At 50.4% G+C, this 12,012-nt stretch overlaps 1 protein-coding gene across 1 annotated transcript in view; it reads left to right on the forward strand.

The window, feature by feature from the left end:
* TXNL4B (thioredoxin like 4B) overlaps positions 1–2,047 on the forward strand; it is a 30,969-nt gene extending 28,922 nt beyond the window's left edge. The window contains exon 5 of the mRNA XM_089320406.1: positions 564–2,047. The gene's annotated coding sequence lies outside the window, so the exon portion shown is untranslated. The remainder of the gene's footprint in view (positions 1–563) is intronic.
* Positions 2,048–12,012: the final 9,965 nt, after the last annotated feature.

The raw sequence follows: 12,012 nt of genomic DNA on the forward strand, positions 1-12,012 counted from the left end.
GATAACCCACTGCTTGGGACTCCTGTATCACTTATAAGAGTGTCTGGTTTGGGGCTGATGCTGTGGCACAGCAGGTTAAGCCACTGTCTGCAGTGCCCGTATCCCATATGGGTGCCGGTTTGAGTCCCAGATGCTCCACTTTTGATCCAGTTCCTTGCTAATGTGCCTGGGAAAGCAGTGGAATATGGCTCAAGTCCTTGGTCCCTGCACCCATGTGGGAGACCTGGGTGAAGCTCCTGGCTGAAGTTGGGAACCAGGAACTCCATCCAGGTCTTCACGTGGGTATAGGGGCCCAAGTGCTCGAGCCTTCTTCTGCAGCTTTCCTAGACACATTAGCAGGGCTGGATCGAAAGTAAAGCAGCCAGGATTCAAACCAACCTCTGATATGGAATGCCAGCATTGCAGGCAGTGGCTTACCCTGTATCACAATGCTAGCCCCTACCTCATTTTTAAAAAAAATAAATAAATCTTTTTTGGAGGCCAGGGATGTGGCTTAGGAGATGAAGCTGCCATCTGCAGCGTGCAATGCCGGTTCGAGTCCTGTCTTTCTGCTTCTGATCCAGCTCCCTGCTAATGTACCTGGGAAAGCAGCAGAGGATGCCCCAAGTGCTTGGACCCCTGTACCCATGTGGGAGACCTGGATGAAGCTCCAGGCTCCTGGCTTCAGCCTGTCACAGCCCTGGCCATTGCAGCCATTTGGAGAGTGAACCATGGAAGATCTCTATTTCTCCTCTCTCTCTCTGAAACTTAGCCTTTCAAATAAATAAATGTTTTTTAAAAAATGCCTGTGCCGGTGCCGCGGCTCAATAGGCTAATCCTCTGCCTTGCGGCGCCGGCACACCAGGTTCTAGTCCCGGTCGGGGTGCCGGATTCTGTCCCGGTTGCCCCTCTTCCAGGCCAGCTCTCTGCTGTGGCCCGGGAGTGCAGTGGAGGATGGCCCAAGTGCTTGGGCCCTGCACCCCATGGGAGACCAGGAGAAGCACCTGGCTCCTGGCTTCAGATCAGCACGGTGCACCGGCTGCAGCGGCCATTGGAGGGAGAACCAATGGCAAAGAAAGACCTTTCTCTCTGTCTCTCTCTCTCTCTCTCTCTCTCTCTCTCTCTCTGTTCACTCTGCCTGTAAAAAAAATGCCTGGTTCGAATCCTGGCTACTCCAAGCTTCCCACCCTACTTCCCGCTAATGCACCTGTGAGGTGCATGGCCCAAGTACGTGGGATCCTGCCACCCATGTGGGAGACCAGGATGGATTTCTGGGCTCCTAGCTTTGGCCTTTCCTAGCCCTGGCTATTGTGGGCTTTTGGGGGAATGAACCAGTGGATGAGAGAGAAAGCTCTCCTGCTTTCTGTCTCTATCACTCTGTCTTTCAAATTTTTTTTTTTTTTTTAACGGAGAGGCAAGTGTTGCAGCACAGCAGGCTAAGCAGCCACTGGGGAGACGCACGTCCCACATTGGAGGGCCCTTTCGAATGCAGGCTCCTCCGCTTCTGATCCAGCTTCTTGCTAATGCACCCTGGGTGGCAGAGATGTGGCTCAAGTGCTTGCACCCAGCCACCCACGTGGGAAACCCAGACGGGCTTCTGGCTTCAGCCTAGCAAACCCAGGAAGGCTGCTGCAGGCATTTGAAGGGTGAACCAGTGGAGGGAAGCTAGCGCGCGCGCTCTCGCTCGCTCGCTCGCTCTCTCTCTCTCTCCACCTCTGCATTTCAAGTAAATAAAAATAAATGTTGGGGCCACACTGTGGTGCAGCAGGTGAAAGCTCTGGCCCAAAGTGCCAGCATCCCATATGTGCACCGGTTCTAGTCCCGGCTGCTCCTCTTCTGATCCAGCTCTCTGCTATGGCCTGAGATAGCAGTAGAAGATGGCCCAAGTCCTTGGGCCCTTGCACCCATGAGAGAGACATGGAAAAAGATCCGGGCTCCTGGCTTTAGATCGGCGCAGCTCCAGTTGTTGCGGCCTTCTGGGGAGTGAATGAGTGGATGGAAGACCTCTCTCTCTGTCTCTACCTCTCTCTGTAACTCTTTCAAATAAACAAAATAAATCTTAAAAAAAGCATATACTTTAAAAAAATGTTTATTTTCAAAAAGTGGAAGCTAATTCCCCTCCCCTTGACCTTGAGTGTGGCCTGGACCAAGTGACTTGTTTCGATCATAGAATTGCCAGATGGAATATGCAATGCTCAATTCAATTTTCTTGCTCCCTCCCAGATCACTCACTCTGGGAGAAACTGGGTGCCGTACCCTGAGGACACTCCGGCAGCCCCATGGGAAGGTCCACCCACTCTTGCTGCCAACAGCACCGTGTGTGAGCCATCTCGAAAGCAGATGCTCAGCCCCTGTGGTGTCTTGGTTGTCCCCTGAGAGACCCTGAGCCAGAACCACCCAACTAAGCCTTTCTGAGTCCCTGACCCAGAGACACTGCATGGGGTAACAGAAGACGGCTGCTCCAAGTTGCCAGATTCTGGAGCCCCAAGCTCAGCCATGGCTGGCACTGTGCTTCCTACAGAATGTCCCCCAGGAAGCTCCGGGCTCCGTCTCTAGACCCCACTCGACCATCTTATTTCAGACAAATCAAGTGTCCACCTGGTTTCTATGAAAGATTTTTAAAAATGCAATAGCAGATTCTAGGAGTTCTGTCGAAGAAAATGGACTTTTGAAGGGAAGCAGCAGGAATGACACATTTCAGAAGTCCTGTGACACCTTTCACCTGCAGCGGAAGGAACGTCTCACACACTGGAAATCCATTTCTACTGATTCCTAGCGTCATGGTCTCAGGAGGTAGCTTAATCTCTCAAAGTCCTAGATGTATCTGTAGACACAGGCATACTTCTACCTATTTGCAGGATTTCTGTGGTGATTAGAAATACAAGAAACACTGGGATCTCACTTACAGAGATCTTTTGCCAGAGTGTCTTGGCTTTCCATGCCTGAAATACTCTCATGGGCTTTTCAGCCAGATCCGAATGCCTTTAGGGCTGATTCTGAGGCCAGAGTGCTATTTAGGACATCTGCCATTCTATGAGTCTGCTGAGTATCTCACTTCCCATGTTGGATCACTCTCCCCTTTATTTATTCTATCGGTTAGTGTTAGCAGGTACTAGACTTGTTTATGTGCTCCCTTTGACTCTTAGTCCTTTCATTATGATCAATTGTGAACTGAAATTGATCACTTGGAATAGTGAGATGGCATTGGTACATGCCACCTTGATGGGATTGAATTGGAATCCCCTGGTATGTTTCTAACTCTACCATTTGGGGCAAGTCAGCTTGAGCATGTCCCAAGTTATACATCTCTTCCCTCTCTTATTCCCACTCTTATGTATAACAGGGATCACATTTCAGTTAATTTTCAACACTTAAGAATAACTGTGTATTAATTACAGAATTAAACCAGTCATATTAAGTAGAACAGACAAAAAAACTACTAAGAGGGATAATGTATTAAGTTGTTCATTAACAGTCAGGGCTATGCTGATCAAGTCACCGTTTCCCATAGTGTCCATTTCACTTCAACAGGTTTCCTTTTTGGTGTTCAGTCAGTTGTCACAGGAGGTACCTTTCTCTGAAGGGAGGAGAGAACCTCCACTTTGACTATGACCTTGTCTAAACAAGATAAGAGTCGGAGAACTCAGAGGGCTTCCATAGCCTTGGAAACTCATGACTGGAGCATAGGGAGATTACTGATGCCATAGACAGGAGTGTCAATTGGTAAAGTCAACAACAGGAGTCACTGTGCACTTACTCCTCATGTAGGATCTCTGTCCTTAATGTGCTGTGCATTGAGATTTAATGCTATAACGAGTACTCAATATATTTCACTTTGTGTTTCTATGGGGGTGCAAACTGTTGAAATCTTTACTTAATGCATACTAAACTGATCTTCTGTAAAAAAAAAAAAAAAGAAATTATCAATTCCCAACTTGACTCTCACTGGGATTAAACATGACAATAGGTCTGATCTGATTTCATCATCATTTAAAAAAAATCATCTATTATTTTTCACTTTATGTTTCTGTGTGGGAGCAAACTGTTGAAATCCTTACTTAATGTATACTAAGCTGATCTTCTGTATATTAAGATAATCGAAAATGAATCTTGATGTGAATGGAAGGGGAGAGGGAGTGGGAAAGGGGAGGGTTGTGGGTGGGAGGGGCGGTATGGGGGGGAAGCCATTGTAATCCATAAGTCGTACTTTGGAAATTTATATTCATTAAATAAAAGTTAAAAAAAATAAATAAAAAAAAGAAATACAAGAAACAGGGGCCAGATTGTGGTGTCGCAGGTAAAACCACCACCTGCAATGCTGGCATCCCAAATGGGCACTGGCTCGTGTCCCGGCTGCTCCACTTCTGACCCAGCTCCCTGCTAATGCCGTGGGAAAAGCAGAAGATGGCTCAAGTGCTTGGGCCCCCGCATCCTAGGGAGACCCAGAAGAAGCTCCTGGTTCCTGGCTTCGGCCTGGCCCAGTCTTGGACGTTGTGGCCTTCCAGGGAGTGAACCACCAGCAGATGGAAGATTCTCATTCTCATTCTGTCTCCCTCTCCCTCCCTCTCTCCCTCCCTCCCTGTCCCTATCCGTATCCCTATCACTCTTTCAACATAAATAAAATAAAAATCTTTTTAAAAATGCAAAAACTAAAGCTGCCGTTTACTAGCATTTAGGGTGATCCAGGCACTGTTCTAAGCTCTTCATGTTTAATCCTCACAACAAGCTTTTGAGGTGGATTCTGTCCTTATCTCCATTTTACACACAAGGAAACTGAGGCACGTAAAATGTACATGAATGCCCAGTCAGTAAATCCATGAGAAAAGAGGGTGTCCGCAGGCATGGGCAGATCTTCCAAAGGCTGCACTCCTCCTGCAGCCACCACCGGTCGTGGAGAGACAGCACATCCCTGGTGCCCACCTGTGCCACCCCAGCTGGGATGGACCGTTCTGATACACCCTTCAACCTCAGAGTCACCAATGGCTGCCTCAGGCTGGCATGGGCCTACTCCACATCTGGCCCACAGATAACCTTGAATGGACTGGCTCAGTATCTGCTCATCTCTTAAAAACTGGCTAAGTCACATAGAACTTGCAGGTTCCTGCCTCCTCTCATCAGTTAGAAGCCGGCTGGCCTTGCTGCACGGGAGCCAACTGGAGCTGAAGAGCAGGGCCCTCCTCTGGGGGGGCCTTGCCTTCCTGTCTGCCCCACAGCAGAGCCCACTGACCTCAGGGTCTGCAAACTTGGTTTTCTTGCACGGAGCCATTGAGTGAACGCCACCAAGAATCTCCTGAATGATCCAAGTTACATCCTTGGCCTCCAAGCTGGAGGTGAGCAAATCATCTCTGTCTCCTGCTCGTCCTGGAGCCACCAGTCTGAAAGATGTCCTCCTGATGGGGCTCCGTGGGTAACCAGACAAAAGGGTATTGGCTACAAAAGGGGCTTACCAGAAGGCTGTCAGGAAGGTGGATTTCTTTGCAAATGCCGTGTGTGTGTGTGTGTGTGACTTGAAGGAACTCGTACCTGCACGAACCCCAGCCCTTGCTGATAGAGCAGAGCCTGTTGTAGGCCCCTGGAGGAGGAGGCAAGGTTGCCCGAGACAGTGAGAATGACAGACACAGGGAAACCCGCACCCTCCTGTCCTGCTCTGTGGTCCAAGTGAGCAGAAGCTTTCGCGAGTGTGCACCCCTCCCCCAGAGAAATGCCTGTGGACGTGGCAGTCACTCTGGCTGTAGCTCAGAACAGCTTGCTAAACCCTCAGTTCCATGGCAGAGTCCCAACGCAAGCTATTCCCAGCAGGAAACTAGAGAACAGCTTCTTCCTGCCCAGGACTTGGAAAGTCCAGCATGGAACAAGGTGTCTCCCACGGGCTGGCGGGAAAGCGTGACCCGGGACAGCCCCTCCAGGGGCAGTGTGGCAACAGCGATGAGCAAGGGAAGTGCACACAGCCTCTGCCCAAACACTCCTGGGAAGCCATTCTCCGGGAATTCGACGAAGAGCACAAAGACACATTTGTCTGGAGTCACTGTGGCCCTGCAAATGGCCAACATGCTGACCCAGAAGCAAACACTGATGTGCTTATGGTGTGGAAGGCTGAAGGGCTGTTAGGAAGACCAGTGCATCTAAGGGACAGCCACTGAGACTGTGCAGCGACGTGGAGCAGAGCCAGCCACAGCATCTGGCTTCACTTCCTAGCTGCTTATGTTGAAGGTGAAATCGGCAAGCAGTGCCAATTACACGCTTCACCGGCACTCCAAGAGTGAGTAACGGCAGCAGTGTTGAGGGTCCTGTGCCCTCCCACTCCCTGTCCTAGGCCCCAAAGGGAGACTCGGTTGTGCTCACCCGGTGCCCCTCCCAAGTCTCCAGCTGCTCTGAGTGTGGTTCTGAGCGTGAAGACAAATGGATCCTAAATGCAAGGCACTGACTTATCCTGGTACCCGAGAGAAGGAACGGGCAGAACCTCCCAGACGGGAGCTCTCCCCACTTGTCTTCCCCCCTTCCCTGAGCAGGACAGAACTAAAGCCATTAGGTGAGACAGTGAGGTGGGGGCCGGTGGCTCACAAAGAGCATCAGAGCCCAGAGTGAGGTGCCCCTGGCGAGGGGATGTGCCGGATGTGCAGCGTCAGAGGCCACGCCGATGAGCGAAGTGACCACGTGGGTGACTGCCCACCACGAGGGTCAGAGGCTGAACGGGTGAGGAGGATGTGTTCCCAGGGGCAGCCTGAGCAAGTGTCCGAGTTGCAGGTGAGGAGGTACCCGTGGCCAGTGCAGGGAGGGAGGGCATGAAAGGTGTCCCTTGCCCAAACATGGCAGGGGGTGGAAACGACAGGTTGGGTACCCACCAGATTGGGAAAGAAAGAAAATAGGAAGTAGAAATGGAGGCAGTGGGTGGAGTTGCAAATATGAAAAGGGAAGACACTAGAATGTCTTAAGGCTTTGGATTGGAATTAAAGGGATCAGCCTGAATTCATGCCTTTCAACATGTGGAGACATGAAAACTCAATATTTAAGTGTACACATACACACGTGTCTGTGTGTACACAATCTTGTCCATAAAGCAAAGGCCACCACAGAGTGGTGAGGACTCATCACAAGGACGCAGCAAACCACCTGAAGAGGCTTCCAGTGGCCAACACTGGACAATTTTGGCATCAGAATCGTGATAGTAATGGATTTTCTGAGCCATGGGACACATGGATATAAACAAGTCAATGACCTGAAGGTTTGAAGAGGAACAGGGAATTCACAGTACCTGTCTAACTCTGCTCTGTGCCACTGTCACAGATCCCTGACTGATCACTTATAAAGCACAGAAATGTATTTCTCAGAGTCCTGAAGGCTACAGGCGCAAGCTGCAGGCAATATCACTTGGTGTCTGCTGAGGATCCAGACTGTTCCCACGGCGCTGCCCTCAACATTGGTGCCATTCCTCTGGACGGGAAGAAGGCCGTGTCTTCACATGGCAGAAGGCAGAAGGGTACAGCAGCAACACTCCTCCACCCAAGTCCTTTTTAGAGACTTTTTAAGATTTCACTTATTTGAAAGGCAGAGTGACATACAGAATGAGAGACAGACAAATATCTTCCGTCCACTGGTTCACTCCCCAAATGGCTGCAACAGCACAGGCTGGGCCAGGCCCACAGGAGCCTGGAACTCCATCCTGGTCTCCCACACGGGTGGCAGGTGCCCAGACACTTAGGCCATCATCTGCTGCTTTCCTTGGTGCATTAGCAGGGACCTAGAGCAGAAGCAGCGCAGCCGGGACTTGAACCGGTGCCATGATTTGGGATACATGTGTCATAGGCAGTGGCTTAACCTGCTGTACCATAATGCCAGTCCCAAAACTATTTATTTTTTTAAAATCTTGTCATATAAGAGGCAGAGAGACAGAGACACAGCTCTCATCTACTGGTTCATTCCCCAGATGCCCAGAACAACCAAGGCTGGGCTGGGCCCAAGCCCGGAGCGTGGCCTTCCATGTGGGTGGCAGAGACCCAACTACTTGAGCCCTATGATAATGCCTGTGGCTGTGCATTAGAAGCTGGAATCAGAAGTGAAGCTGGGTCTTGAACCCAGACACTCAGATATGGGATGCGGGAAGCATCCTACTGCTGTGCCAAATGCCCGCCCCCGTCCAGCCCGTTTGTAACAGCATTCAGCTGTTCCTCAGGGTGCAACCTCATGACCTGAACACCTCCCAGCACTGCTGTCCTGAGAACTAAGTTTCCAACACATGACCAGAGTCCTTGCTACAAACACACTTGTAATTACACAGAAAAAGGAAAACCTTTAGAGTGGAGAGTCTGGCAGACACTTTCAAGCGAGCCAATGAATACAAGTCACCCAACCGAGTATTCGCAGTGAGGCAACAATTCCAACAGCAATTACATGCCTCTCACAGAGCTGGCAAGAATCACATTTAAAATAAAATATGTGCCAAGCTGACAGGCCCAGAGTAATTATTTGTTGGCTACAGGAAAATGCCAGATGTCAACAGCAGTTCCCAGGCCCCCGCTTCACCACTGGCTTTTAGGTACTGGAAGGATTAACATTTGTCTGTTTCTTTCATTAACTACTAGACTTCCGTAATCTCTTGCAGTAGTATCTTCAAGCACCTTGTGAGCCTGCTGCCCCAAGTCAGATACTATGAAAGCAGGGACAGCAAGCGCATGTCCTGTTAAGGAGCTGAATCATGGTATGCTGAAGTTCTTAGCCTAGTGTCTCAAAATGCGACCTTATTTGGAGAAAGGGTCTTTACAGAAGTAACTGAGTTAAAATGAAGTCATTAGGACAAGACCTAACCCAGTCTTGGACAAAGGGGGAGTCAGGGCAGACAGAGAAGGTAACAGGAAGGCGGTGGAGGATGTCACCTGCACACCAGCGGAGCCCAGGGACACATCCTTGCTCCAGGCCTCCAGAAAGACCCAGCCCTGCTGCCCTCTGGCATGGACTTCTAACCTTGACCCATGAGAGGATCCATTTCTGGTGTTCCAGTCACAGTGTATGCTACTTCCGCAGGCCAGCTGAAGCAAACTCAATCAGCTACCAAGACCAGGATGCTTTCCCAACAGCTGTAGATATGGTGTAGCTAGAAACACCACTATTAAAACAAAAACCACAGGAGGCCATTGTTCTGGAGTAAGCTCCTGCACTAGGCCTCAAACAGCCCAGGCTAAAAATCAAAATGGAGTCACCCACACTCAAGACCCACAGTCACCAAGCTGAAACCAAGCTGTTTACCTGATCCTCAGTGAAACTAGGATTAGAGACACCGCCGCTCAATTTCCCCAGACAGGCCAGCTTCAATAGGCAAGGATAAAGGTGTTTTCTCTGCTTTCATTCTTACACAAAGGAAGTCACCTAAAATAACCTGATGTTGACGATCAGTTACTGTATCATTGCTACACCCCCGTCCCTGCCTTGTGCACAAAGCAACATTGAAGTGAGTAAATCGGGTTTTTGTTCTTTGTTTCTGCTTTCCTTAGCTGTTTCCTTCTATAAAACCAACCTCTTAGCCGGCGCCGCGGCTCACTAGGCTAATCCTCCACCTAGCGGCGCCGGCACACCGGGTTCTAGTCCCGGTCGGGGCGCCGGATTCTGTCCCGGTTGCCCCTCTTCCAGGCCAGCTCTCTGCTGTGGCCAGGGAGTGCAGTGGAGGATGGCCCAGGTGCTTGGGCCCTGCACCCCATGGGAGACCAGGAAAAGCACCTGGCTCCTGGCTCCTGCCATCGGATCAGCGCGGTGCGCCGGCTGCAGCGCGCCGGCCGCGGCGGCCATTGGAGGGTGAACCAATGGCAAAGGAAGACCTTTCTCTCTGTCTCTCTCTCTCACTGTCCACTCTGCCTGTCAAAAAAATAAATAAATAAATAAATAAATAAAAACCAACCTCTTTTGGAATGAAGTATTGTCCAATTCTGGAAACAAAATTAAGCTAATTAAGATACTTAAGCCACTGTAATTCTGTCCTTTGACCCTGTTAGGTCTGAAAGCTGGCCATCTATGGGAGTTCCTCCAGGACCACATCAAGGTGGCCAGTCACACTCAGGCCCCTTTCGTCCCCACGCACCTGGCAAGTAGTACCACACAGTGTCCTGCCCTGAGTGAATACTGGCCCGTGCACATGCCTTCCTTTGATGAGGGTGAAAGTCAGAGCCAGGGGTTCTTTTCCTTCTGTTTGCCCATTTCCATTTCTCCTTCAGTGAACTGGTGTTCCTTGAGTACAGTTAATGTGGAGACACAGAGAAGGTGTTGAGTCAGCAGTGACAGCCTGGTCAGGCCGTGCTTGCTGAGGAACGTGGCGACACAAGCCAGCACCATCTCGTCCTCCGTTTTCTCACCTGTGAAGAGGCGATGCCAAGCCCTTGGCCCAGCGTCTGGCCAAGTCAGCACTCAGTGGACATGAGCTGTTGCTGTGGTGAGTCTGTCTTCAGGCATCACAGTGCAGCTTCAAACAGGCCCAGCGGAGGGGCTGGGGAAGTGCCCCAACACGGCCTCTATGGTAGGAAATGGGCAGTTCTAAAAGCTTACGGGAGCTGGTGGCTCTAGCAAGATTTAGAACACTCCAACTATGGGCCAGCGCCGCGGCTCACTAGGCTAATCCTCCACCTAGCAGCGCCAGCACACCGGGTTCTAGTCCCAGTCAGGGCGCCGGATTCTGTCCCGGTTGCCCCTCTTCCAGGCCAGCTCTCTGCTGTGCCAGGGAAGGCAGTGGAGGATGGCCCAAGTGCTTGGGCCCTGCACCCCATGGGAGACCAGGATAAGTACCTGGCTCCTGCCTTCAGATCAGCGCGGTGCGCCGGCCGCAGCGCGCCGGCCACAGCAGCCATTGGAGGGTGAACCAACGGCAAAAGGAAGACCTTTCTCTCTGTCTCTCTCTCTCACTGTCCACTCTGCCTGTCAAAAAAAAAAAAAAAAAAGAAAAAAGAACACTCCAACCCTTTGACCCAGCTCTCACACCTGTATTAACACCCAAGCAAAGGTGCCAATCCAGGTACAAGGCCATTGCCTGAAGCATGGCTGCGACAGGAAAACTAGAAGTTATCTAGGTGATCCCCAGTGGAGGACTGGCTAAACATATCCCACAAAAAAGAATGAGGTGGACCAACAGGAGCCAACACAAACAGTGCCCAAGTCAGAGGAGCAAGACAGTCGACTCAGGATGTATTTGTGTATGGTATCATGTGAAAGAACTATAAACTGAAGAGGGTATGTTTCCCATGGATAAACAGGGGTATACAAAATGTAAGCACATGTCTAAGTGTACATGCGTGTGCAAGATCAATGTTGTATGTAGGCGGGCAGCTGCTGCAACAGTTAAGAAACCATCTTGGGGGCCGGTGCTGTGGTCTAGCAGGTAAAACTGCCACCTGCAGTGCCAGCATCCCACTTGGGCTCAGTCAGAGTCCTGGCTGCTCCACTTCTGATCCAGCTCCCTACTAATGCGCTTGGGAAAAGCAGTGGAAGATGGTCCAGGTGTATGGGTCCCTGTCTCCAACATGGGAGACCTGAATGAAGTTCCTGGCTTCAGCCTGGCCCAGCACTGCCAGCAGATCTGGAAGACCTCTGTCTTTCCCTCTCATTTTGTAACTCTCTCAAATAAATAAATGTCTTAAAAAAAAAAAAAAAGCACCAGGATACCTGCATCCCATAACTGAGTACCTGGGTTCAAGCCTTGGCTCCACTTCCCATTCCAGCACCCTGGAAGGCAGCAGGTCATGGCCCAAGTATTTGAGTCTGTCATCCACATGGGAGACTCAGACTGAGTTCCCAGTGCCCAGCTTTATTTAGCCTTGGCCACTGCCAAAGGGTGAACTAGTGGATAAGAGATCTCTGCCTACTTGCCTGTGTGTGCCTCTCCAATACATTTCAAAATTAACATCAGTGTGCTCAGGAGACACACACCGGAGCACGTACGTATTCAAGGTCATGACAGCTGCAACTGACCTCAGGTGCTTCAGCAATACTAAACGCAGGAATAATGTGCATGTCTTATCTATATGTTCTTCTAGAAATAAAGCAAGTGTGAAAATGTTA

This window comes from Oryctolagus cuniculus, chromosome 18 (assembly GCF_051225735.1).
Source record: "Oryctolagus cuniculus isolate XC-2025 breed Fujian yellow rabbit chromosome 18, ASM5122573v1, whole genome shotgun sequence".
NCBI classification, from domain to species: domain Eukaryota; kingdom Metazoa; phylum Chordata; class Mammalia; order Lagomorpha; family Leporidae; genus Oryctolagus; species Oryctolagus cuniculus.